We start from the raw sequence: 27,879 nt of genomic DNA on the forward strand, positions 1-27,879 counted from the left end.
GTTATTTTAAATAGGCCTGGAGAAAAGCAGGAGAGGGAGGGAGGCGAGTGGGGGAAAGAGAAAGGGAGAGAGGGAGGGAGGAACAGAGGGAAGGGTGGCAAGTGCAACACCCATTACTGTGATTTCCTTTTAGAAATATACTGCCACTCACTACCTGTTCTACAGAAAGAAAGAAAGAAAGAAAGAAAGAAAGAAAGAAAGAAAGAAAAAAAAGAAAGACAGGGTGGGTGAGTGCATGAATGAATGAATAATAGGAAAATAGAGACAAAATGGGCGTTGAAGCCGCAGAGACAAAACAAGAGTAGTTGATCAAATTAGACAGAGGAAATGTTTAAACAGAAATGGGAAGAAGAATAATATTAGATTGAACCAGATGAGGAACCATGTGAGGAAAGAAGAGTGAAGGATAAGACAAAAAGGTGTGTGCGTGAGAGAGAGAGAGAGAGAGAGTTGATTGCCAGGAAGACAGAGAGACTGAGAGACAAAAGGAAGAGAAAGAGAGGGGAGGTAATTGGTAGCTGTAGTCTTCTTGATGTACACTTGTCCTCCCTAAAGGGATGAAACTTGTGCACATTTTTGTGTCATGAACTTGTTAAAGCAGCACGCTTTAGTGAAGCAGAAGCAACCATAGCAAGAGAGAGAGAGAGATGGAGAGGAAGAGAGAGAGAGAGAGAGAGAGAGAGAGAGAGAGAGAGAGAGAGAGAGAGAGGGAGAGAGAGAGAAAGGGGTCTGCGGCGAGTCCATCAGCCTTTGTTGCTGTCCACAGGCATCTCCACATGCCACTGTGCTAAGAGCGCTCCTGATGGAAGGAGGCAGAGGAAAGGAAAAGAGACAGGTCTCCAGATTGAAGTGGTGTGTGTGTGTGTATGTGTGTGTGTGTGTGTGTGTGTGTGTGTGTGTGTGTGCGCGCGTGCATGCTTGTGTGTGTGTGTACTTCTTTTTAATGTATAAGTGAGAATGGCAAGATGTGAGAGTGGCCAGGTTATATTCTCCCAGTTTTTTAGATTGGTACCGGTATATATCCCGGAAAAAAATAAATAAATAAGGCACCTCTCTTCTCCTTGAAAATCCAATGAGATATTGTGCAGATACACTAGCTGATTAATGCCCTGTGTCATTATTTACCCCCTGAAGTTCAATTGAGTGTTTTCTATTCCAGAGACAGATATTTATGAGGGGTGGGGGATATTGCTTCTCTTGGTGGAGCTGACTACGTTTGAGAACCATCTTTCAGGGGCTATTTGAAAGTTATGCGGTGTTAAGTCAGGGTGGATAACAATTACTGCCCCTCAGATCCTCTGATTAGGCCTATAAGAAGATTATTGAAAAATGATCATTATCTGATTATGTGTTTCTCTCTTTCTGATGTTTGTATATGTGTGTGTGTGTGTGTGTGTAGGTGTGTGTGTGTGCGTGTGTGTGTGTAGTGTGTGTGTGTGCGCCGTCCTTTCTGTTTACTCAAGATTCCAATAAGGGCGGGCACAGCTTAGCGAATCCACCGGGACTTCCTCCTGTTTTACTTTTAATAAGAAAAGAAGGTTGCCAATTATAGGCCCTCTGTCTCACCCTCCATACCAAACTCCCACTCTTTAAATTGGACCTCTCTCAGTTGCTATCCAGACCCAAATCTCTTTGTCAGAGTACCCCCCACACAAAAAAAAACCCCTATTTTAGCCCCTTTAAATGAGCTGAATTCACAGCCTCTGTAGGGTAGGGTTGAACGATGGAGAGCTGCTGTGATCATTTACTCTCAGCTAAGATTTAATACAACATGTGTGTGTGTGTGTGTGTGTGTGTGTGTGTGCGTGTGTGTGTGTGTGTTCATTATTTCCCACTAACTATTTTGAGATGAATCAGAACACAATACAGAATCCCATGATCGCATGATCTGGTAACCCGTGCCCGTACTGTTAATTGTGAATTACCAGCTGTATAACACACGGTAGGGAAACTGTGAGCTCTGGAGCTGGAATTGGAATACTGAGCGTCTCTATGACATCACAAAGCCCAGGTACTTCTAATCATCATCATTATCATCATCGTTGTCATCGTAAGACTGAATATATGTGCTTTCATGGCACAGTAGGCACTTGAAACGACAAGCTTTCCCTTCTTCTTCTCCTTCTTCTTCTTTATTCCCTCCTTTCACACCTGACTTCTTTCTGTGTCAAAGCAGGCGTGGGGGAACATTAGAAGATGAACCCGGGGTGTGGAGGGGGTGAAGAGGTTCCCCCCCCGTGTGGCGTGATGGGCTGACTGATGAAGTGGTGCTTAATCCTCCACGTCGCCCGGGCGCACGCTCCTCTTCGCACAGGTGAGTAAACAAACAAACAAACAACGACTCCACGGCAGATAATGGAAACCATGCTGCCACGCTGTGCTTGGAAGTCAGTGAAGAGATGCTCACTACTGCTCCGACAGTTCCTGTGTAGATGGGGGTTTTTTTCCAAATCCACACTAAGAAAAGGCAGCTGGAACTAAACTCCCCCATCACACACACACACACACACACACACACACACACACACACACACACACACACACACACTCAAATATAGGCGCACACAAAGATACATACAAATATGCATAATTAAACGAATGGATGAATGGATACAGGCATGCAAAACAAGTACCCTATGGAATGCCAAGGACCAAAAGGTGGGCAAAGTACAAATCTGTCAACAAGCAAAGTTCTCATGCATGAACAACAGGTATTGTGTGGCATACGGGACCATATAGACTCATTCAGTGTTTGCAGTTAAGGTCTTCCCCGTGGTGTTAAATTAGCAGTTAAGGTCTTCCCCGTGGTGTTAAATTAGCAGTTAAGGCCTTACCCGTGGTGTTAAATTAGCACAGTGGTTTCAAAACTTCGTCCATCATTCAAATTCGGGGCCACTTTGGAGGTGGAGAATTTTAAAGTCCCACCTGGCCCCATCAACGCAACAAAATGGTAAAATATTAAAATATTTTTTTCGCATTTTGGTTCTACGTTACATTTCCCGTCTCGGTCTGCTGGATCAGCTGTTTATGACTCCTATATGTTTGTGTGGCTATTTCGTTTTTAATCTATTGTCTTCCTTGTCAAAAAAGAAAGGCATTATTAAAGATAGGCACAAAAAAAAATCTTCCTGTTCATCACGCCCCACCTGACATGTCTCTATTCCCCACTTAGTGGGGCCCGCCCCACACTTTGAGAACCAATGATCTATAACATGTCTTAAGGACCCATTTAACAAGCTGTAAAACAAGCCCACTGGGATCTTGTAAAGGTTTCTTCCGATTGTTTTGGGCAAAAAAAACTTGCTGAATGAATTGTGGTTAGACTGGGATGATTTAGAACGTTTCATTCTACTTGCCAGAATTCCATGCATCATCATTATCATTAGTAACAGCAACCTCCGATTAGTTCCTCACATGTGTCCAGTGACATTATTCATCAGTCAACATGCCTGAATCTCTCCAGGCTTTGGGTGATGGTGTTTGTACAGTTGGGGGTGCTGTGTGGCATCTGAGCTGGACACTTTGTAATCAGTGTCTCCGTCTGCCCGTTGTAGCCTGTTGATTTTGTGTTATACAAGCCCAGAGCATCTGGACCCACATTCCCTGGTTCTTGTGATAACTATTGGAAACAGTGTTATGTATGAGAAGTCTTTCACAATTCCAATATAGTATTGCATGCAACATCTCATATGCTTTGAATGAATTGAACTTTGAATGAAGCCGTTTTATGCATTCATGATTAAACAAACTGTGTTATGAGGGTTTACCAAATGTTTGTCATGAATATGAAACAAGTGATGCACTTTTAAACTACATTAACAGACCTAGACTACCAACAGTTTTGTTTTTTTTGTTTTTTGCAAATAGATGCAAGACTTTAAATATTCATGTATTCTAATCACTACCTCTGACCCTCTTGTGAGAATAGCTTAAGACTCAAAATGGGAGTTTAAAAGCTTTTGGCTCATAATTCACCTCTCCCCTCACATTTCAGACTCTTTCTTGAAGCGCAGTCTTTAGGTGTGATGCTCGAACACTGCAGCTGCAGTAATACCTTTGCCGTTGATAGTCAGACGTTAATCCCTCGCTCTTAAGGCGGATGACCTTGTTTAGCCTTTCATGTTTGCAAAGAGCTCCTCTTGTTGTCGTTTTTTTTTTTTTTGTGGTTGTTTGCACAGTCAGTTATACTCTCACCCATGGGAGGAGTGTCTGGCTGTGCGGTCAGCTAACACAATGTTGTTGCTTATCGGCCGAGTCGTAAAAAAAAAAAACAAGCAAAATATGGAAATACACCCTCGGGGAAAAAAAAATAATGCAAATTAGGCCTACAATCACTTGAGTGAATTGCACTTGATGCAAATTAGGAGAGGGGAAAAATGAACATATCAAATTATCTGAGCTAGGTTGTTAAATGTGGTGAATTGGCTATATGACTTAGCAACTAGGATAACAATAACAACGTAACAGGAACGGTCAACAATTGCATCACATTATCAATAAGCAACATTTAACATTATCACTGTCACTGATCTGTTAATGAATCATCAGCATTCTTTCCATTAAGCAGAACTGATGGTTTGGTCTAATGATTTTCACAACAACATGTATAATTGAATAATGAAAACAGGATGCTTCACTATCCAAACATCCATGTCAGAGCAGAGGGCATCGCGGATTGGAATACATTAACATTGTTAAAGCAAACAAGTTAATGCAGTATTGTGAAACAGCTTAGCTTCATTTGCTATATGCTAATTTAAACAACACCAGCCACAACAATTCCGAAACGCCATCCATGCGTCTGAAGCTTCGGGCTCCGCAGACCAGCAGCCGAGCCGGTTGGCGGCTTCGGTGTGCGAGCACGAGGAAATTTAACTCCGTCTGTGGCCGCGGGAAAAAGAATTGAGATTTGAGGGCCGTCACGTTGGACAGCCTCCCTGCTGAGGCGATGAGGTGTTGCCCATGCATAGCTGGTGCTGGCGGGCAGGCGGGCGTTTGCCATGATTAGGAGTCTGTGGGGGTCTCGTTTCCTATCCGTGCCATCTGCACTATGGGCAAAGATGTGATTAAACATGGGGTGTCTGCTCTCTCTCTCTCTCTCTCTCGTTCCTCTCTTAAAATTGCTCCCTCTCTCTCTAACTCTCTTTCTCACTATCTATCCTCTCTCTTGTTTCACTCTCTTGCTCCGTCTCACTCTAACTCACACACTCACCAATCCCCCCCTCTCACTCTCTTTCTTTCTCTCCCTCTCTCTCTCTAGCTCTCTCTCTCTCTCTCTCCGTGTCTCTTAATTTCCCTCTTACCCTTTTCTGGTTGTGTGCCCCCCTCTCCCTCTTTCCCCCTCTCTCACATTCTCTGGGTGAGTCTCTCCAGCTCCCCCGGTGCGACTCTCGTCCTAAACACCTGCAAAAAGGCCAGGTGATTGGAAACAGAATGTATCCCATTACTGTAACTGCTCTGAAGGTCATTTCGCTAAGGAGAGGACGACAGGAATTTGCAAAAGTTAATTGTTACACAGTAGTTCAATGAAGAAGGCTGCAGGGGCGTAGCATAAGATCCTGGGCTCTATTTATAGGCAGTCCTGATGGGAAATCTGAAACTGAGGGCCATGTGTCTGATAAGCTATAATGCTGACATGCTATGTAGTCTAAGCTACCTGTAGTCTACCTGTAGTCTAAGCTATTACACTTATTAGCCCATTATTGCTAATTATATTGTAGGCTATAGCTATCATAGCATATTTATTTAAAGTTAAACATGTTTCAAATTAGGCTACTATTATAATGGTGTGTTGTGTGCAAACAGCGTAGTTAGTGTACAGTTTATTTATTTCGCCTTTACCTCGTATTACATATATAACCAGCTTATCATTGAATGTGTATTTTCTGTTCTTTCAATGGGTCATCTCAGTAGTTTTTTAGCACTATCACAGAGATATTTAAGCAGTTAAGTACCATTGATTTTGTGTTCTAGTTTGTGCTCACCTTTCTTTAAAAAATAAGCCTGTTAACAATTATCTCCCCTCATTTTGTTTTATCTCCTTCTCCTGTCTTCCTTTTCTTTTTTGGTGGCCTGTTTTAGCTTTTTTGGAAAAAGTCATTTGTACAGCAGCATAGTTTGCACTTCACCACTACAACGTGCAGATGGACTTAACCATTTGGCGCATTAGAAAGGGGTGGGTGAGAACTTAGATAGTCGTCACTTTTTTGTAACAAAATAGTCAGTCAGTCAACCAAGTTATTCAGCCAATAAACTAACTTTACATTTCATCTGACATTTATTATGAAATTTAAATCAGGAAATTAAAATATCCAGGTAAAATAAAATATATTCCAGACTTTTCAAGGGCCCTCCCTCCTCTTGGGGCCCTAGAAATCAGTACTGGTTTTACCCCCACTCTGACACCCCTGGAAGGGTGCACATATATGATAACATACTGCAGGTCTTATTAAGCAGAAAAGGACTGAATAGCATTTGGTATTACTTTTTCCAATTTCTTTTTTAAAGGCTTGCAAAGCACAGTCAAGCATGTGCTCACATTCATTCACTGATCCTTTAGCACGACGCCACCAAAGCTCTCCTCCCGACTCCTGCATCTCACTCACTTACCTATCCCCACCACCCCTCCCTCTCCCTTCCACACCAACGCTAAAGCTCAATTTCACAAAAGTATGAGGTATCGATTCCGGGTGCGCGTAGTCATGTTCGAGCCGTTACATTACGTGCCGGCCTAATCTCGGCGGTACTGAAGACGTGCAGGACGTGGCTAGCTCATGTCCTGTCATAAATCTCGGCTGCCTGAATCCACTGGGGAATCTACCTTGCGTTATGCCCCTCACATTAGACTCAGCCAGGCGTGATTCTGTCTCAATGGCTCGGTGGCCCCCCACTTCACCTGATGGCAATATACACTTTAACTGTGCGTCAAAATGTGTCTTGTGTGAGGTTAATAAAATGACAAAATAATAACTTTATAGTATAGGAGATAGTGTAGGTGAAAATATGGGTTTGGGATTTGGCAGATGCTTGTTTCCAAAGTAGGTCTAACTATTATACTACTGTACAGGATCTAAATGTTGAATTCCCGCGATATCTACCCTGACTGTCTGCAGTGGCAGTGTCATGGTGTGTCCGTTCTGGGATACTGGAGACGCAACGTGGACAACATTTGAAGACATCTGGACATCACACCTTTCAGTTCTTAAACTTGGGACATTTTCTCCAGATAGATTTGGGTATATGTTTATTTATTCCTTTTTAAATGCACTCTTCTATCCAAAGCGATTTTCAGAAGATACCAATTGCGGAAGGAACTTGGGGTTAAGTGCCTTGCTAAAGGGCACAGTGTTGAAATCGATCCCATGACTTTGTTGTGGCTATTGAATGCTATGGCCAAGTTCTTTACCCTCTATCCCCGCCCCTAGATTTACTGTTTATTGGTCGTTTCACCACCGAGGTTACACAAATGAAGAAAGCCTGGCTTGAGTTATCTTCCCAAAAGACAAGCAACCTTAATCAACGGAAAACGTGGCAGAGAGAGGGCAGAGGTCTGAATCACAGAAACGCCCTCTTAGCCACGAAGAGGCCGACTGGAAGCACGAGCCTGGAAACTTGTTGAAAACTAGATTCAGATATTTTACTTATGCAAGGCATTCATATGGGTGTTTACTTTGCAGACGCTCTCTCTATCTCTCTCTCTCGCTCTAAAGTTTACTCAGTCAGAATGCAAAGCTCCACGCTGGCTGGGCTTGATAAACACTATCCTGGTGCATCTGTATTCGTGCCAGGCTCCTCTTTTAGAGCTGCTCTTCTGGCTACCCATTCAAGTGTTACTGCAGTGTACAGTACATCATAAAGAAGTAGCTTTCCTTTAATCAGAAGTGAGATGACACACACTGACCAACACGACACTATAGTGAAATGCCCAGATTCCTGTGCCAAAGGCCATTATTCTAGAGCTATATCCTCTTGTTTACTGTCCACATTTTTACCATCTTGTCACTGATGACCGCAGGACTCCAAAGCGATGTTTAGTGCAGAGGGGGAAGCCTGGTGCTGCAGGTGAGTCGGGGCCAGACGCAGGATAGACTTTATCTGCCACTGCGGCTTGGCCATCACACACACACACACACACACACACACACACACACAGAGACACACTCGCTTACACACACACACACACACAATCACACAGAGACACACTCGCTTACACACACACACACACACACAATCACACACACACACACACACACACACACACTCTCTCTCACAAAGAGACACACACTCGCACACACACTCTCACACAGCATCTCCTTTCAAGGAACAAGATTAGAGTCCCTGTAATCCCCCATGCTGAATACTAACCACTCCTCCGGGCGCTAGTCTTTCTGGGGCTCAGACGCCTCCCCTGCAGAGAGGAGGGAAGAGGCTGGAGAGGCGTAGTGTATGAGGCCAGCGTGGCATGGTTGTCTCTTTGTCTAGTTCTCTGTTTGTATGTGGGTTTGCTTATCCCTTTTAGGAGGTTATGCCACACAACATAAACTGTGTCCGCCTGCCTGCCTGCCTGTCTGTCTATCTTTCCATCTATCCATCCACCAACCAATCAATTTGTTAATTTATCTGTGGGGGGGGGGGGGGGTTCAAGCTCACTATTCTTCTACTAATTAATAATTGGTGGGAAAAGGAACACGGGGAACAAGTGGCTCATGCCAAGAAATTAAACATAAATTTGCAAGCTGCAGTTAGCATATGTTTTTTTTTTTTTTTTTAAAGCAGGAGGATCTCTTGACGTAAAAGTGTGTTACAAAAAAAAACAAAAAAAAAAAACAATAAGAACATGTTGACATGTTCCTGACCGAATCAGTGGCTGTACGCATTTGAGAGCGCTCACTTATGATGTACACACCAATTACTGCCCCAAGCCTCATTGATTTCCCCCTGGCCGAGATTCTTGTAAATGACAATAATGCCTCTGTTTTAGATGTATAGCTTGACAAAAGCATTAGTCCGGACCTTAAGTGCTCCCTTCACTCAGAGTGTCCAACCCATTTCTGGAAGTCAATTAGACATTAATTGACCATGACGTTAAGGGGATTCTTGCACGGAATTACACAGAATAATGATGGTGCCCCCCCCCCCCCCCCACATCCTTTCCTTTCAGATTGGAAATATATTGGTTAAGAACGTCTCCATAAGAGCATCTTAGTGAATGTGATTGATTATGCTCCGTTAGACCATCCTCTAGAATGTAATGCGCTGTAGAACAGCAGGGGTTGTGAGAACGCGTCGTTTTTGTTTGTTTGTTTTCTTTTTGTATCATTTACAGTATTCCATGTTCTCACTTTTGTAATGCTCCTTTCAGCTCGACTGTGAGAAACAGTGCTGGAAACATTTTGTACCAGATCACATTAACAGTAAAAGAGTTAAGAGAAGAGAGTTAAGAGAGAGAAAAAAATAGGGTAAGACTTTACTTTACTCGACATAAGAGTGAAGCCTAACCCTAACACATGAACCCTAACCCTAACTTGTTATGACAAAAACCAAATGTCATATAATAACAGAACCGTTATGTCATAAATGTTTATGACTTGTTTATGACACGTTCATGATAATGTCATGTCACTCTTATGTCAATAATGTCAAGTAAAGTGTAACCATAAATAGATCTAGCATTGAAAATGCCTGCCAAATCACACAAACACTAACAAAAGCACATTTTTGCTTGATAGTTTACATCAAATATGCACAATGTTGTCGATATATTGTCTCTTCCCAGAGGAAACTTTTGCTTCTCATTTGTATCCCTTCTATTGCTAAAGAGGCAAAATGGTGATTCTCTTTTAAGGATCATTTAAGTATTACTTTTGTCACAATTATTTCTCCTAATTTTGCCTTAGGAGAAATAAAACAAGCAAAAGATGAGACACATAGCAATAAGACAAGTAGGAGTCACATAAGAGATATTAGTTTGAGAAGCAGGAGAAATACGGGAGATCTCTTATATGTTTGAGTGTAGTCTCACTTACAACTTGTTTCTCCTTAGGAGAAATAATAGAGCAGATGGAGTCACATAAGAGATATTAGTTTGAGAAGCAGGAGAAATACGGGAGATCTCTTATATGTTTGAGTGTAGTCTCACTTACAACTTGTTTCTCCTTAGGAGAAATAATAGAGCAGATGAGGAGACATTGCAATGAGAAACTGTTGAGAAGTAGGAGTTACAATTGAGATATTAGTTTGAGGGTCAAAAAATAGGGCACTTCATAGCATTTCAAACTTTTACTTTATAAAACAAAGCAAAACAGTTGTACTTTAAAAATGGACTTTAAGCAATGGGAGCTTGCACAGATGCACTTTAAAATGGACTTCAAGCAATGGAACCATGTTAATGCCTTGATATGTTCTTTTTATAATGTGTATTCTTATTTATTTATTTTTTTGTGTGAGTGTGTATGCAGGTATTATATTTAAAAGCTGCACAAGCAAATTGCATTGTACGGACCAACTGCACAATGACAATTTAAGACTATCTATAAATCATACAACATGGAGAAATGAACTAATAAACAATAACATAAACAAACTGAACTTGTGCCAAAGCGTGCCATACTGTGTACAATGGTGGATGAAAGCGTGGGCTGGTCAATCTGGAGTCTTTTATCCTGGTGGTGGAACCAACCAAAGGGAGGAGGGAGAGAAGAGCAGAAAATAGAACATTGTTAGTTTGTGAGCCACTCAAAAATACAAAGTAAGACATTTGTTTGACCGTCTGCTTTCATAACTGTGGGAATTTTGATACAGCACAAAGATCAGACACACCTTATTAATCACTTAAACACAGAATGGGGGATGTGATAGCTACCACTCACATTTGCTATATGTTGCCCAATTGAAAAACAGATTTTATTAATATATATTTGTCAAGCTTAAACAAGTTTGTTGAATTCCCTCACCTCATCTAGTGAGTAAACTGTATTGTCAGGCTAGGATTAACCCCTATCCAGCTTACCGATAGGCAAAACCTTGTTTTGGTTGGACTAAGCCTATTCAGTGTAAAAAAAAATGGGCATCTGAAAATAGTTCAGTTCAGAGCAGTGACGGACTGGGATTAAAAAACAGCCCTGGCATTTTCACCAACCAGCGGCCCACACGGGGACGCGCGTGCATGTGCCCGCAACACACAGATATAACTTCACATGCACGGACATAACAGGTTTGTAGCCCCATTGGTGATGAACTCTAACTTTAATATGCAAGACTGAACCAAGAACATGGATATATCAATGCACAACTCCAAATATTCTATATACCTAAAGGAATGCATGTCTTCGCCAAAAATGACAAAATACGATGTTAATGCAAATGAACGGCAAACTCTGAAATATAGCCTGAAATGAGATGTTATTATCATTGAGACAACAGGGGACCAGGGGTATATAAACAATTCCGATTGTAGCTTACAGCAGCCGACTATTTAGGTCTTTAGGTAAGTTTAGGTAAGTTTATAACGTTTTGGCACCAAGCGTCTTCTGCCCCACGGCTGCGCGCAAATGTAGTTTTGTTGGTAAACGGGAAACCCATCAGAGCAGCCGCTCCACAAGTGTGTCTTAATTAACGTCATGCAGTTAACAAGGTGCGAAGGAGCTTGCTCTTCTCCGCAACCCTGTCTATCACGTCATCAGCATCCAAGTTCATTATAGGACCTCTTTCTCTGTCGCCATCAGCATAAAGGCCTCCAAATTATCCTGTGACAATCGTGTCCTTAGGCGATTCTTGATGAATTTAAGAGTGGAAAAACTCTGTTTGCATGCCACTAGAGTACATGACAGTGGTAGTAGGAATTAATTTGCTAACCATATAATGTTGTAGGCACAGGTAAAGAGGTTTAACTGCTGGAGAAGGAAATAGCAACAGATTGCACAATTCTTGCAGGAAGCACATTTCTTGCTCACCAGGTTTATTTCTGTATCTTCCTATATCGCATCATCAAAGTCCGACGCTTTGACTGTATACTCGTTTAGAGGAGACTTTTTCAGGCTGTCCCAGTGCGTGGCGAGATGTGTCAATTCCGACTGTAGATTTTCAACCGTAGCACCTTCACTTAAGCAGACATTCTCTTATGTTTTGAAGTGCATTTGGGGGCAGTTTATTACCTTTTATAAGGGGAAAATTCCGAGGATCAAGGCATGCTAGATCGGAAATTTCCCGTGCTGAAGGAAGTAGACGCATTCGGTTTTGAAATTCCCAGAAGTCATTGCTTCATGTAGCCTAACTTTTGTAAACCAATAATAAAATAAAAGATACAGGCAGCATATTTATTGTATTCCAATTTCAAACAATGCACTTTTAAATCATTTGATTGAATAAGGTTACAAAAGAATGTAGACTGATATTAATACTAAATATTGAGGCTCACCATGACTGTAGTGTAGAGACTCATGTCTGGTATAAATACTGATCAGTTTCCTACTATGAAAGAGGAAAAGGGAGTTAGAGATAAATGGCTTATTCGAAGCCATGTAACACTATTGATGCTTAATAGTGGGCCAAGAGATATTGTAAAACCGTCCTAACGATAAATGGGCCGCGCAAAGCCGACAAGCATGCCGCTCCGTGATTGGTCGGCCCAAACGGCCCACGAGGGGCTTCTGGCATCTCCCCAAATGCCAGATCGTCCAGTCCGTCACTGGTTCAGAGTCCTGATGTCAAAAAAGTAATTTGGGCAATTTTTTTTTGTCATCTGGGAGCTGGCTCCATAGTCAGAACGCGTAACAACTAAATGCAGCGTTGCCTTGTTTAGTTCTGATAGTGGGTTTCAACAGGAACATTTCTCCTGTGATCAGTGAGGTTTAAGTGATGAGTATTGCTGGAACATGTCACACAGTCTCATTGAAGGGCAAATCTGGTGTAAACTGATTCAAAGCCTTGTTGTTCGAGCTCACCAGACACTGTCCAAAGGACAAAGAACAATAAAATGTGTCATAACCTAGACAAGTTATGGACAAGAAAGTAAAGCTGACTCAATATGGCAAAAAAGCCTTCGGTATCTTCTTTCCATTACAGGGTTTCCCCAGGTTTGACCACCCCAAATAAGACTAGACCTTTTTAAGACCACTTACATGAAAATTAAGACCTACATCACACCCATTATGCGGTTGTAAAACACCAGATCAAATCCATAATGACAATTAAAACAACACTTCCCCATGATGTGCTGTCTTCTCCTTTTGACTGATTATGTTGATTCATTGCTGCCGGTGCGAAAACCCAAAGTATTGTTTGCGCATATTCCAAGAAATTAGACTAGTGTAGTTGTCACGATACCAAAATTATTGTTTCGATACCGATACCACATCAAGAATAGCGATTTCGATACTTCTTCGATAACTCCTAAAAAATGTATTTGATTTGGGGGCCCAGACCACCTTGACATCATCAGTAATATTGAATATAGTGTTATCATTCACACCAGTGGGCATCCTAGATTCTGCTTGACTCTTTCCACACACACAGAAAATTATGGCTTATTTCATATGTTTCTATTTCATATACCTTCGAATTCATATAAAGTGTAAAGGTAATGTATAGTATTTTTTAATCTGCATAATTACTATTAATCTGCTTAATTGCTAAACATATTTAGTAGGGCTTTGACTTTTGCCCAAAAATCATATTCGAAGTTTGTTTGTTTATTAATATTAAAATTCGAATATATTCGAATATGTATTAATAATATTTTAACCATTAAATGTCTTCAGTAAGACCGATATTGGTATCAAACTTAAGTTCTATATGTTCTGTCCACCAGAGGGCAGTGTATCAGTCAATGTCAACAGACTACGTGCACGAAAGGCTGAGTATTTATGCGTGTGGTAAAATTGTTATTATTGAGCATAGGGCTGGGCGATAAAACGATAGCGATATGTATCGCAATAGACATGTAATCGATAACAATAAAAAAATACATTCGATAGAACATTCATAATTAAAAGCAACACACACCTCCTGCCTTGCGTTGTCCATAAATAAATAGGCTAAATATATCCTGCATTGTAGTATGTCAAACTCTACCAGAGTAGGCGATAGAAGTAGGCCTACTTCAACACAGACTCTCCTTGCCCCGTGCACTCTCTCTCTCTCCCTCTCAACAGGCACATCTCTCCTCAGCATGCACATGTAATCCAAACATTAGTCTGACTGGCTAAATTGCTATTAAATCCGGTTAGCATCATTAGCACGCTGCACAAATTTGTTCAAAACTGTTGCATTCAAATTGACTGCTAAGTTCTAATCATCTCAATCCCGATGCAAATGGAAAAGTATTTTCCAAGATTCAAACGGGCCTGTCCCAAGGAGAAAAAGTATTCATTTGAAACTTAAACACACGTAGGGAAACTGAACTGTCTAACCAGACTATGATAAACTAGCAAATTAATCTAAACGTTTGTTTACAATATTTCCAGGCTTCAACCAGTGCTGCTTTTCATTCAGACTTATTTGCACATTTATTTATTTGAGTGTTTTTCATGATTGTGTTGACATTTCTTGTCCCTGTTTGCTTTGATTGATAACAGGTAATTAAAATCAGAAGTATTAAAATAAAAGTGTCTATTATGTCTATGTGTGAGCTCACTAAGCGCGAACCAGCCAGGATGCTAATGTCACCTACAGGAGCCCAGATGACCAATAATAGCCTTGCTAATGAGCTCCTATTTTACTTCACCAGGCGTGAAAAAAACTTCGGAATCTGAATTGAAAACAACGTTTACAACAAAATACATTTATAGAAATGATCTCCATAGGCTACAGGTTCGAATATTAAGAGATCCCTAAAATTCGTTCGAATATCTTTGATTTTTAAAATAATCTAATTATATTCGAATAACGAAGTTCGGAGTCAAAGCCCTAATATTTAGTCATTTGAATACTTAATATTTATTTTTAAACTATTACACCTAGGCAAATTTTAATGTGGTGTGTAGGCCTAGATGTAATTGAGTGCTTGTCACTTCAAGAAATACGTGAGTAATTACTGTAGCCTTCAGTCTCACGGTTTTAGGCTAGTGAATAATAGTTGCACATAATGTATAAGGATATGTGGATGCAATTCATTGTTGTCTGACATTAGATAAAATAAATGTAAATAAAAAACTATCAAGTTCATAGAAGGGATCATGTTCAATAATGATTTTAGCACTAATTACGAATGACATACATGACCTGAGCTAGCAGAATTAGTTAGCAAGGAGCTCTCTCCAGATGTAAAAGTTTGCGCTGCCTATTTCTAAATGACATTAAACCCAATAGTAGACCTACATACATCTCATAGCCTAGGTAGGTTAGCAACACAAAGTTGAGAAGTGCAAGTGAGCAAATCAACTTGATATTAGCCTATTATTATGTGTTACCACAGAATCACTTAAGCTAAACTAGCAGCCATGTCTCGCTGTTTATGGCACGACAGCTGCGCATATGTGTGTGAGTAGAAAAGACGCACAGCCACAGGCTTTGGGAGGAGGCACTAGAAGCCTTGTGCACACGAACAAGAACAAGGTCATTCTTAAAAGTATTGATACTAATAAAATTAGGTATTGTGACAACTGCTAATAGCTATTGCGACACTTTTGTAGTATCGGTGAACGTGCAACACTAAATTAGACGATCTCTGATGTTAAGCAACCCCCTGTTGAATTTTCACATTGTTGTTGTTTTTTCCCCCATTTCTCCTTGCTTGCAGGCTAGTATAATTAAAATGTAAGACCTTTGTTTAAAAAATGAAGACTTCGGCAACAGAATTTAAGACTTTTTCAGACCTTAATTAAGGAACATGACATTTAAGACCGTTTAACAGGGTTCCCACACCTTGGTGAACATCAAATTCAAGGACCTTTCAAGGACTTTCCAGGACCAATTTCCTCAAATTCAAGGACCACACGTGGCGGCATTTACCTACTGTGACCGCTGAATAGGTTATCATATTTTAACACAATGCAAATTCAATAAAAGACTAAACGGCATAGAAGTTGTTGGGTCAGAAGCAATGCAAGAAAATGGACTGAATGTATAGCCTACTGTACATTGATATTGATCATATTCATAGCCTACATTACATATAAGATGTACATTAGCCTACCGTTTCATGGAATTTTATGGGAAAAAGTGCAGCATTGAGATGTTCAGAATTATATCAATGTGTTTCACTTACCTTCATCTTTAATTAAGCTAGTTTTTGACTTCTGTTTAAAGTGCCACGGTTGCCAGAAAGCTGCTCAGAGATATATTTAAACCATTCTCAGGCTTTTGTTACCTTTGTTAAAGACACAATTTCAGTGCATTTTTTTTTCACCCAGTAACTATGCATGTGACAAACTTTCCTAGTATCCTTAACAAGTAAAACTGACAAAGAATTGGCATAAACTCTGTTGGTTTATTCAACAACCCAACCCATACTCTACCATATCTTGGTATTGCACATAACATTCTAATATATAAAACAGAAGCAACAAATACTAAACCAATTAAATTGAAAAAGGAATAAATAATAAATAAAACTTGTTCAGTTCATTCAACATATTTAGCGTGACATTGTAAACAGCAATAACACACAACATGTGTTGATAAACATTGCCCATAAAATAAGATGTATGTTGTGTATGTCTTTGAGAGAATCTTTAACTTTGGAGTAAAAAGCCCAATTCACATTGGGCCCATCCATTGATATCTGTAACATGTTTTTCTTTGGTAAGTGTTCAGTGGTTTCGCCATAGACTGATTGGAGGTTTTGGGCTGTTGCGTGTCCCATGAATTTTGCATCTAGGAATCTTGTTGTCACTTTGTCCCCATCCCAAATTCTGACGTGAAAGTCACATTGTTTAGTTTGTGTTTTTTTATTCAGGCTTTCGTCAAAAAGTAGAACGTAATCTTCCTGACCTGTCGTGAGCTTCTTAGTTAGCAGAGTCCTAAAATGAGGTGCCAAACCGTGTGTGCATATATAGGTGCACAGGCAAAAGTCTTCGCAATTTCGCTGTCTGGGAACATGGCTTGAAACAGGATACCTAAAAGTGAAAGAATAGAAGGAGACTGCAATTACATACTTTTAATTCTGATGATGTTTTGCATATGACTGCACCACCATGCCACTGGGTAAGACATGAGATGTTACAAAAAGCATCTTGAGAAATACAGAAATCAAAAATATGCACCTGTCTTTTCACTAGAATTAAATGAGTAGTGCGACTCCATCATTTTCAGACACCACAACGCCTCAGCTCTCAATGTGTCCTCTCTGGAAACTCCAGTGATGGCCGTCTGTCTGGAGGTGGTTGCAATAGCGGAGGCATTGGTGATTGGAAGAGGTAAAGTGCATGGGGAGGGAGTCACTCTCTCAAAATAGCTGACCATAGTAGGAGCTGTGCAATAACAAAGACAATGTAAACAAATAGACTGTTATTTGACAATAGCATAATAATAATCACACCTGAGGTTATGGGTTAAGGGTTATGCCACCAATGCCCCCCTTCGACCATAGCACTTGTAGCTCCAGCCTAGCATTGGTCATTGATGCGATGTGATGGTGGTTAAATGCTGATCTCTAGTGGTGACATAGGTGGAACTCATAGTTTTGGAGATTGAGTAGTAAACTCTATGTAAACAGTACTTAGACTTCATTAATTATTCATGCATCAGTGAACGTTCTAAATCAACACAGATCGATAGAGATTACATCTGCCTCCTTGTAAATGTTATCCGTATATTTTGTGTAGTTCATTTGAGTGCATTTTTGTCGAAGTTTTGAAGACACGTGAGAATAGCTAAAATGTCATCTCTCTGCTTACTAGCATTACCGATATTTCAACCTATGCTGACCTGAAGTCTCAACCTTTTGTTGTTTGTGGCAGGTTCATGTCGTGCAATTTTCTGTAACATTCCTTTTGTACTTTATTTTAAATATGGCATAGCTTTGGAGACTGAGCCAGCACATTACCAATATTCAACCCATGCTAACGTTACCCTGCAACGTCCCAACCTTTTGATGTTTGTGCCAGGTTAATAACCCCGCTGCATGGTCCCACGTCTTCGCGTTCTTACACCACAACGCACGACTCACGAGGGTTACACACACACACCTGAGTAGGATAACTGTAGGCTAATCATTTCTAAGACAACATAAACGGCTAACGAGTCTCCATAGATATCTGTGTCGAGAACCAAGAACTAGGCAGCTACTGGACATGTAAGGAAACCTAAATTCATTCACGTTAGCGCCACACAAATGTTAGATAGAAGTAAAGAAATTACCTACCTGTTCAGTTTCAGAAGCGTCTTTTTGTGGTGAGCTCCTGCGGCATGGCTGGACAAGGCAGATTCGCCCATGCCCTCAACTTTGATGGATTTGAGGCAGGCTCTGCACCTCGCAGAATGTTGGTCATTTGGGTCCTTTTAACCAATCTGCATAACATTCCTTGGCAAGCCAAACATCTTGGAATTTACATTTTCGGGCATGACATTACGCGACGACTTGCAACTCTCCTCTAACTCAACGTGAGTGTAGCCTATTGGACGCACGTAGGCCTAAACCGTAGCCTACCAACGAACGAAGAAGAGCGAACGTACTTTTGCAAATTAAAAGTCTGCGGAATCAACATAATTTTAAAAGATCGTGTGGTAGTAAAATAATGACACATGAGTCGTCATCCGTGTGAAATTTTAACCCCACAAAAAAATTCAAGGACAAGGTGTTTTTTTGGCTGTTTTCAAGAACTTTCAAGGGCCTTGAATTTATTTTTTCAGATTCACAAACTTTCAAGGATTTCAATGACCCGTGGGAACCCTGGTTTAAAGACTTTTAAGAACCCGCGGCTACCCTGCTTTAGGTCAGGAATACCAAAAATACTTCTATACGGCTCTGGGCTATACTTCCCTGTCCATAACTCAGAATTGGCTGTGCCACATTTTCTTTTTTCCTATGAACAGCACACAGTGATTTCCAACAAGAGCTATGGATCAATTCATACCGGATTTGTCCTTTAAGTGATTTGTAAACAAGTGTGGGGATTTCTGGTTTATGTGCCCACCTGCACTGGCAACCAGTGTGGCTTGTGTGACTGCAAGCGTGGTCACATGACTAACTAGGAAGTTATAAAGTTTGGTTTGTTGAGAGCTCACATTCTCTTGCTGCTTCCACCACTTGCTCTTTGTGACTGTTAAGGTCCCCTGTCATGCAGGTAATGAATATGATGTTCCATGCAGTGTGTGTGTGTTTGTAGAACTCACTTCTCATGACTTGTTTTAACTTATCAGGGTGAATGCTAGAACCATGTGTTTCACTCTTCATGGAGGACACTGAGGTGACTGCCTGATTTTAAGATTTATGAGTGCTGGGCTACAGACACTGATGCTCTGGTAATTTGTTTTATATTTATGATCTTAGTTGTTTGTTTACATTGGTAGTTATAAATCAATTAACTATGTTTCTTTAAATCTGTAGCACTGGAATGTTCCTTTCTTCCTGTGTCACTGTGCTGTGGTGAGTAGTGAACGCTCTTGCAAAGTAGGCTTCTATTTACTACATATGTCCATTGTGTAATTGTGCTGTGGAATGTACATGGTAACTAATATGTACCATTTCTTTTAAAAGGGACCAGGCCAGCCACTGTTTTACTGTTAGTTTTTGGGTTTGTTTGTTTGCTTTCATTTTGTTTGTCTTTTTGTTTGTTTGCATTGTCTCTCTATAACTGCTTGTGCTGGGAGCTGGCTGTTCCTCTTTTGTCCTATCATAGGCTGTCTTTGTACAAGGCCGGATCCGCAACTCAGTACTGCTCCTTTCGGGTTGGGTGCCACATGGAGGGAGATATTTTCTCGGTGTGTACTGGTAAACAACACAGTGTGGTATTTTGTAGTGGTATCCTGTAGTGGTATTTACTTCTTGTGTTTGCAGTGCTTACCGTGTTGCATTCTTTTGTGGTGCTGGGTTTGCTGTCTCTCTCTCTCCCTCTCTCACCAGGGCCCCTCTCCAAGACGGGAGCTGTGTGTGCTGACCCGACCTTATTAGCCTGAGGAGTCTCAGCCAGTTATCCCATGCAGTCTTTCTTACTTACATTCTGGATTGTATTTATACTATTTGTAATAAATTTGAGTATTTCACATATGCCTTTTTGTTAACTGTTCCTTTGTGGGGAAGGCCGAGAACCAGCCACGTTAGAGAGCTTATAGGTTTCTCCCGCCTGGGTTTAGGGGGTGGCGTAGTCAGAGTAGGTATTCTGCATGTCGGGTACCACACAAGTAGGAGTGCTTTAGGGTCAATCCGGTAAATCAAAGACAATGACTCAATATTACATCTAAATTAGCCCAAAACATTTAGCTCTGATCACTCAAGAGACACTGACAATTGTCAAGAACAAAAACAAAATACAGTATACACCATACAACAAATATTGTTGGTGAGTTAATCATTTTGGCCATGTCATTTTTTTTACTGTTGATGTATGTTCAGCCCATCTGTAAAATATCTTCATAAAAGCTAGTGGAAATTTTGCCTCTATCATTTCTATGACGATGTGATTTTGTAGCTTTCGTAGCTACACAGTTTGACGTTAACTGTATACATGTAAAGGTTGAATAATTTTAGTGCAATAGATGCCTACCCTTTATAAAAAGCCCACCAATAATGCTCACCACAATTGGAAATAATTTAAAATAAGAGAAAATTACCCTAGCTTCATGGATGTTTTGGAACCTCCAGCCCTCGTAACAAAAGCCTTCTTGACCTTTGCGGCTTCCACAGCTGTCCATCCGCAGAGCGTTCCACAGTGCATAACGTAGGCTGCAAACTAGATGTACCGCATAGCGGTACAAAATATGACCGCCGCTCAGTCCTGTACATCCGTTCCGCGAAAATAAATCACACTTCAATTTGTCTCCATATTTTACTCCATCCCCCACTCTTGAAACTTTTGTGTATGCTTGTTTGGCATGCCTGAGTGTGTGTGTGCGGCTGCACAGAAAGTAGCCTACTGGTGCTGAAAAGGTGAATAGATTGTAGAATAGCCAAAGAAGATGTAGCATTGTTATAAAACCTTTAAAATCTCTAAACAATCACAAGTAGGGCAGTTCATCACAGTTCATCCATTGCAACTGGATTGATGAAAGGTCACTTACACATGTAGGCTACATTGTATTTGGGAAAAGCAAAAGGTATCAGCATAATGTTATTTATTTATTTATAAACAAAAACATCTCTGTCAGTTCCATGTCGTTTTCAACAGCTATCAAAAACAAAGGTCATTTTTGGATGGATGGATTTTTTGTGAATGTTTCTTCTTCTACATAAGGTTTTAGTCATCTTTAGTTCATGTAATACTTTATTGTCAATGCACAAATTAAGTAACAGTAGTCTGAAACGTTATTGTTAATGCACAAATTAAGTAACAGTAGCCTAGACTGAAACGAAATGCTGTTTTACATCTAACCAGTGGTGCAAATAACTGACATGTCCAAATGGGCCTTGATGAAATGCGTCGCTAGACTGTTCATACACATTTTAACGGGCCAAAGTTGAAGAGCTTTTGTCCGTTATTGTTCGTGCAAATATAGGCTGATTCATGTTCCCTTGCATTGTGTAACTGAGGTCCATGGCTAGTCTGGCTTTCATCAGACCAAGCTCAATCTTTTAAAAAATCAAAAAATAAATAGCGGGCAGATCAGGCTGGGTTCACCCAGCCTAGTCCATAGGCACCCGATATTGTTTAATTTTCCAATTGAGATATACACGCTCTGGCTATTCTAAATGCAAAAATGCATCAGGGAGTTATGACAAAACGGTAACTAACAAAATAGATCCTAATAGAAAGCTGTTAGCTTCCCTAAGCTACAAGGTAGGATTATAAGGTAGGCCTATTTACAACATAAATTGTCAATAGGCTATGCTGGCGACACAAATAAAATCTCCTTTGGAAACCAATGGTTTACGCCTTACAGTATCAAGCGGACTTAAACTGTCATATCGTGGCGAAAAGTTGTAATAACATTCACGCAGCTCCATGAGTCAAGGAAAGCGCGAATGAAGTAGCCACTTCTAAATGGGACCCACTACACAGTAGCTTAAGGTGTGTTGCTAAAGCAGCCATAATGAAATGAAGGTGTCATTGTTTGGATACTTCACACACACGTGCTTTTTAATTTCACAGACTACAACTACCAATCTGTAATCAAAGCACATCGATTCCCCTCTCACACCCTGCACGCACTTAAAACAAAATCAACAGGCGTCTCAGTCTCATGCATGTATAGGCAAAACTGTATCAGACCGGTGTAACGTTGGTAAATCTTCCATTGCACAGAATGATTTTGTAGCACGTGCAATAAATGACAGTCGAAAGATACAAACAGTGCTGCTATCAATTTGCTTGGTATAACCGCATTTATAGTTTTCTACAAATGCAATCAATCAAATGCCTCCATCACTCAACCAACGCTAACGGTAACATTACCTAGGTAGGTTATTGATATTACAAGATTAACGTACCTGCAGTAAAAACCAAGCATGTCCGATAAACATCCTCAGATTTATTTCGGCTTCAAGAAGAAATGGGAATTACACTTCATGTGAACATCGCCCTATCCTTATTAGATGTTCGCTGCGGTAAATTACAGTCCTTGTAGGAAGCGTCCATTGTTTTTTTCAACCCACTTTTAACTTCCAACAAAATTACGTCTCATTGCAACGATGCGCCATCTAGTGGACAAACGACTACTTATCGCCAATACTGAAAATGCAGCCATGATGATGATGATGAATATTTATTTTGGCTTTCTTTTAATCCTACTGAATTTGTAATTACAGTATTTATCGGCCGTTCTAATACAGATAGTATGTGGGTGCCTGTGTGTGTGCATGTGTATATGTGTGCACCGCCATTTACAGGCCAATGAGTGTACAGTCACTAAATGTACACATAACCTAATTTTTTAGACCCCCCCATGGATGAAATTCTACGAAACTTGGCATACCCCCAGAGAATGCCAGGTCAATCATACACATAACATTTGGTGCAGTTCTGAACATCTTAACTGAAGATAGGGGCGATTAAAGCAGAATAATATTGCATTTTCATTTTTTACCGGGGGGTGGGGGTGCAAATCACAAATGAGTGATTATGAGCCAGGTTGATGTGGGCCCTTGAGACCATAAAAGATTCTTCATCCTCAGTGCCACGGTTCAGGTAGTTATTTAGGAAAAACTGTTTTTTTTTTTGCGGTTCGGGGGCCCAGCACGGGGGGGGGGGGGGTGGTTGTCCCCGGGGATGAAATGAAATTTTTCCGTAAAAGTCTAGTGGGGCTACATACCCACCAAATTTCATGTACCCCGGTGGTTCGGTGTCCCGGGTATCAATGACCAAAAAATTCAGGGAGTAGATGACGGGAAAAATTCTTGAATTGTGTGCATGTGTGCGTGTACAAATTTATGTTTATGTGTGTGGGTGTGTGTGTGTGTGTGTGTGTGTATGTGCGTGCTTGTGTGTTTGCCTGCGTATGTGTGTTTGTGCATGTGCATGCATGCGTACATATGTCTACTGTGTGAGTATGTGTCATACGTATGATTACTGTAAATGTATGTGTGTGCGTGTGTATCTGTTTATGCACATGTGTACACATGGAATGGGTTAACATGACCCCTGGAGGCAAACTTACGGAAAAAATCGGTCATCCTAGGCCCTACAGTTCTCAAGATATTCACAGAGAACTGTGTCTGCCCTACCCTCCTTTCAGGGGGTCCAGTCCAGCGGGGGGGGGCTACAGATCAAAACGAAGAATGACGGTTCCATGCTATCCATGTGGGGGTACATGCCCACCAAGTTTTGTGTACCCCGGTCTTTCAGTGTCCCGGGAATCCTTGTTGGTGTACGTCACTAAATGTACACATCAATTATTTTATTGTAAGGCCCCCCATGAACGAAAGTACACAAAACTTGGCATGCATTCGGAGGGTGTCATAATGATCCTACACTTTTAATTTCGTGCAGTTTTGACCTTGTCAGCCAGAGATATTGTGATGAAAACACCTAATTTTTTGCTTTTTAATTTTTAACTAGGTGGCGCTATACATGAAATAAGTGGTAATGGGATGGGTTGACATGCCCCCTTAAGACCAACATACATAAAAAAGGTGGACCTCCTAGGCCCTACGGTTCTCGAGATATTCACAGAAAACTGTCTCCGGCCACCTACAGGCCAGTTGGTGTATAGTAACATAAATTAATTTATTGTGTGGCCCCCCATGAACGGAATTCCACAAAACTTGGCGTGCATACAGAGGGTGTCATAATGATCCTACACTTCCAATTTCGTGCAGTTTTGACTATGTTAGGTCACAGATACCTTCAATTACAACACCTCATTTTTACTTTTTTGTGTTTAACTAGGTGGCACTGTACATGAAATGAGTGGTTATGGAATGGGTTGACATGGCCCCTTGAGATCAACATACAAAAAAAAAATGGTCCTCCTAAACCCTACCGTTTTCGAGATATTCACAGAAAACTGTGTCTGCCCTACCCTCCTTTCGGGGGGTCCAGTCCAGCGGGGGGGCTACAGATCAAAACGAAGAACGATGGTTCCATGCTATCCATGTGGGGTTACATGCCCACCAAGTTTCGTGTACCCCGGTCTTTCAGTGTCCCGGGAATCATTGACGGAAATTTGGGCATGCGAAAAAGAAAAAGAAAAAAGAAAAAAAATCTGACTAAACCTATATGACCGCCGCTTCGCTTCGCGGCGGTCATAATAAAAAGCAAAATCAATCTATCAGTGTGGTAATAATAGCTCTGAAACTGACAGTTCCAGTCATTGATTTTGATTAGCTGAAACGTGTTCCTTTCTGTTGTAATTCCCAAGTTAACCTTACACAAGGTTACACATCCTTGTGTACACATCCCTACGCAAAGAATAGTAAAAAATGAAGTTGTTACAAGCTGTGGCCAATGTTCCACTTACCATTGTGTGACAGTCTACATGAACTATTTATTGGTGTAGGGGTGTCTTTATAAAACCATCAACTGTGCATAAGGTAAGACAACCAGGCTGAAATGACTAAAAGAGGAAATCAATAATCTGTTGGAAATTGATCTTAATGCCTCAATTAAAAAATGCCCCCCTATGTTAAAATCCATAGAGGCAGGCAGATGTTTATTTTTAAAGGCCAGTTATTGAATGGACTCAGGATACTATGCATCCTGATAAAGTTCCCTTGGCCTTTGTAATTAAACGATAGATAGATAGCCCCACATCACATACCCTTCACCATACCTAGATATATCATGGTTTTATTTCAGTTAGGCTAATAGCTGGTTTGATTTGCATGCTACAGATTCTATTAATTGCAAAAGAAATGTTGACTGGTAAGTTATTCATGACTGCAGATGCTGACTTGCCTATTTCTCGATCCCTCGACCGCAGCAACGCTACTTCCTAGTTTACCTGGGTTACAAGAATGCCCTTTCACTCCTGTTACAATATGCTGTAATTTATAGCAGGTTAAACAAAAGTGAGAACATATTGTGGTGGGAAATATACTTACCATTTTGGTACGCTGTTTGTTCAGCAATTTGATCTGATGGTCTAGTGTAGTCTTCCATTTTTTTAAGAAGCTGCCGGCCTCTTTTCAGTGGCATTGAGCTGGAACCAGTTTAAACCAGTGGCAATAACGTTAGCTTTGTCATCTTGACTGGCATCCCAAAGACATTTTAAAATTCCGTGCATTTTGGCTACAGCATGGCTTAACACCATTCAAAACATACATGCTAACAAGTCGCAAGTTAGCTTTGGGGTAGCAACAATCAAATTGTGCCGCCTTCACGTACCATTGATTATAATATCTACTCGAAGGTTGAAGACAAAAGTGCGTTCAGGAAAACGCCTGCATCTCCGATTTCGTCGTCTCCCTGGCCTGCGCGAGAATTTAACAGGCGAACTTCAGAGGTCTGTCAGAGCATCGTCATGTGTGGTGGTCACATCACATGGTTAGGCCTACTGTTTGCAAATGTGAACTTGAAAATTAAAATTAAAACAAATAAGCCAATGAAAATCATTTGAGAATTGTTGTACAACAGCTACAGCTCTTACAGATCAGACTAATTTATAAAACAAATAGGTCTGGATGAGCATTACATGAGTTCACTTAGAGAGCTCTCTGATGGATAAGCCTGAGTAAAATATGAGATATATAAATTGAGCAAGTCTGAGTATTGTATAAGCCTTTGCTGAGATCTCTTTTGTAAATCAAAAAGGACTAAACTGAGATAACTAAAATGAGAACGGTTCAAGCTTGTGAAGAGATCTCTTTTACAGAACTGATGGAGCCTAATCTGAGATTTACCAAAAAGATCTGAAATGAGAATTGCATGAGTTTACAGAGAGAGCTCTCTGGTGGATCAGCCTGAGTAAAATATGAGATGTATAAATTAGACAACACTGAGCATTATTTAAAATATTGATGAGATCTCATTTGTAGATTAAAGGGAGTCTACACTGAGATAACTTAACTCTTTTGCTCCAGAGACAAACCTGAGAAGCAGGAGACAAAAGCAATAATCTCATTTTTATATCACTGTGATCTCATTATTGTCTAGGAGAAACAATTGAGAAAGAGAGGAGCTCTCATTTTAACATTTTCTTTCCTCTGGGTTTTAGTCCCAGGATCACAGGATCTTTTAGTCACACAATTCTCAGTCTCAAATGACACACTTAGGGCGGAACCTCCCATGTGCTCATAAGACAGTGTTTGGATGTTTATCTTTTAAAGATAAAAGTTGAAATGCATATAGCTGCAGAAGGTTCTCCCAGATTTCATCTCATTAAATGAAATGCGACATCTCCATCTTACAGTGAAAACAACCTCTCACTGTGATTGTGTTTGTTTTGGAGCTGGAAAAAGAGAGAAAAAAAGAGAGAGAGAGAGAAGGAGGGAGGGGGAGAGAGAGCGATGCGTAGGTGAGCAGAGGAATCAATAAACTAATTTTAAAGTTCCAACAAAGTTCATAACTTGTAAACATCTGAGGCAATGGCTATTTAGCGCTTTAATTGCCTTACCCCCCCAGGAAGCCTGGCTAGGCAGTGCTGCGAGATGTGGAAATGCACCTCAGCATGCAGAAAGGTGAAACAAAAATATGCATCCCCCCCCCCAATCACCTCCTGCCATCCACCACATCTACAATATAAGGAGCCAGCCCATTTACACCGATTCCCTAGAATTCACCGACACTAATTATGGCGCCTTGGGGGAGAGGAAGCCGGGGAGAACAAACAGATGGAGACGGAGAGGCAGACCGAACTGGTGTGATTTCAGGACATGGATGATGGGATGGGATGAGGGATGGAAGATGTGCCACTGGCTGTTGCTGTGGAGCGATCCGTCAGATCAGACTGAAAGGGAGCGGGCGAGAGGCGAGTGTGTCTGTGTGTTGTGTGTGCTGTGTGTGTGTGTGTGTGTGTGTGTGTGTGTGTGTGTGTGCGTGTGTGTGGATGTGGTGCCCAGGTATCGTACACACAAGTCGCTCAACATCCAACACAATTGCGCTGTTGCATCAGAATGAGCTTTCATCACCCCCTCATCCTTCAAGTTAGAGTGAGAGGGAGAGAGGCGATCGAGCCGACAGGAGACAGCAGGAGTGGGAGAGTGAAAAGGAGAGAGATGAAGAAGGCAGGAGGAGGAGGAGGAAGAAGGGGGGGAGAAGACATTGCTTCAATTGACAGTTCCACAGCCTAAACCTGTCCGTCGTGAGGGCTGTCCAATCGCAGCGGTTACCCGCCTGACCGGTGACGTGTTGTGCTCTGACCTTTGGAAGCATATATCGCCGCGTTCGTTCGTAACCTTATTAGCGGCCC

At 41.0% G+C, this 27,879-nt stretch overlaps 2 long non-coding RNA genes across 2 annotated transcripts; one reads left to right on the forward strand and one right to left on the reverse strand.

Annotated features, from left to right (window-relative positions):
- Nucleotides 1-13,219: 13,219 nt before the first annotated feature.
- LOC121719830 lies at nt 13,220-16,054 on the reverse strand. The gene is made up of 3 exons (XR_006034383.1): nt 15,849-16,054; nt 13,998-14,001; nt 13,220-13,230 (listed from the first exon to the last, which is right to left on the reverse strand). It is a non-coding gene; the product is annotated as an uncharacterized LOC121719830 (long non-coding RNA).
- Nucleotides 16,055-19,121: 3,067 nt separating this feature from the next.
- Nucleotides 19,122-20,147, forward strand: LOC121719829. Its single transcript, XR_006034382.1, has 4 exons — nt 19,122-19,223; nt 19,300-19,401; nt 19,487-19,525; nt 19,637-20,147. It is a non-coding gene; the product is annotated as an uncharacterized LOC121719829 (long non-coding RNA).
- The last annotated feature ends 7,732 nt before the right edge of the window (nt 20,148-27,879 follow it).

This window comes from Alosa sapidissima, chromosome 9, assembly GCF_018492685.1.
Source record: "Alosa sapidissima isolate fAloSap1 chromosome 9, fAloSap1.pri, whole genome shotgun sequence".
In the NCBI taxonomy this organism is placed as follows: Eukaryota; Metazoa; Chordata; class Actinopteri; order Clupeiformes; family Clupeidae; genus Alosa; species Alosa sapidissima.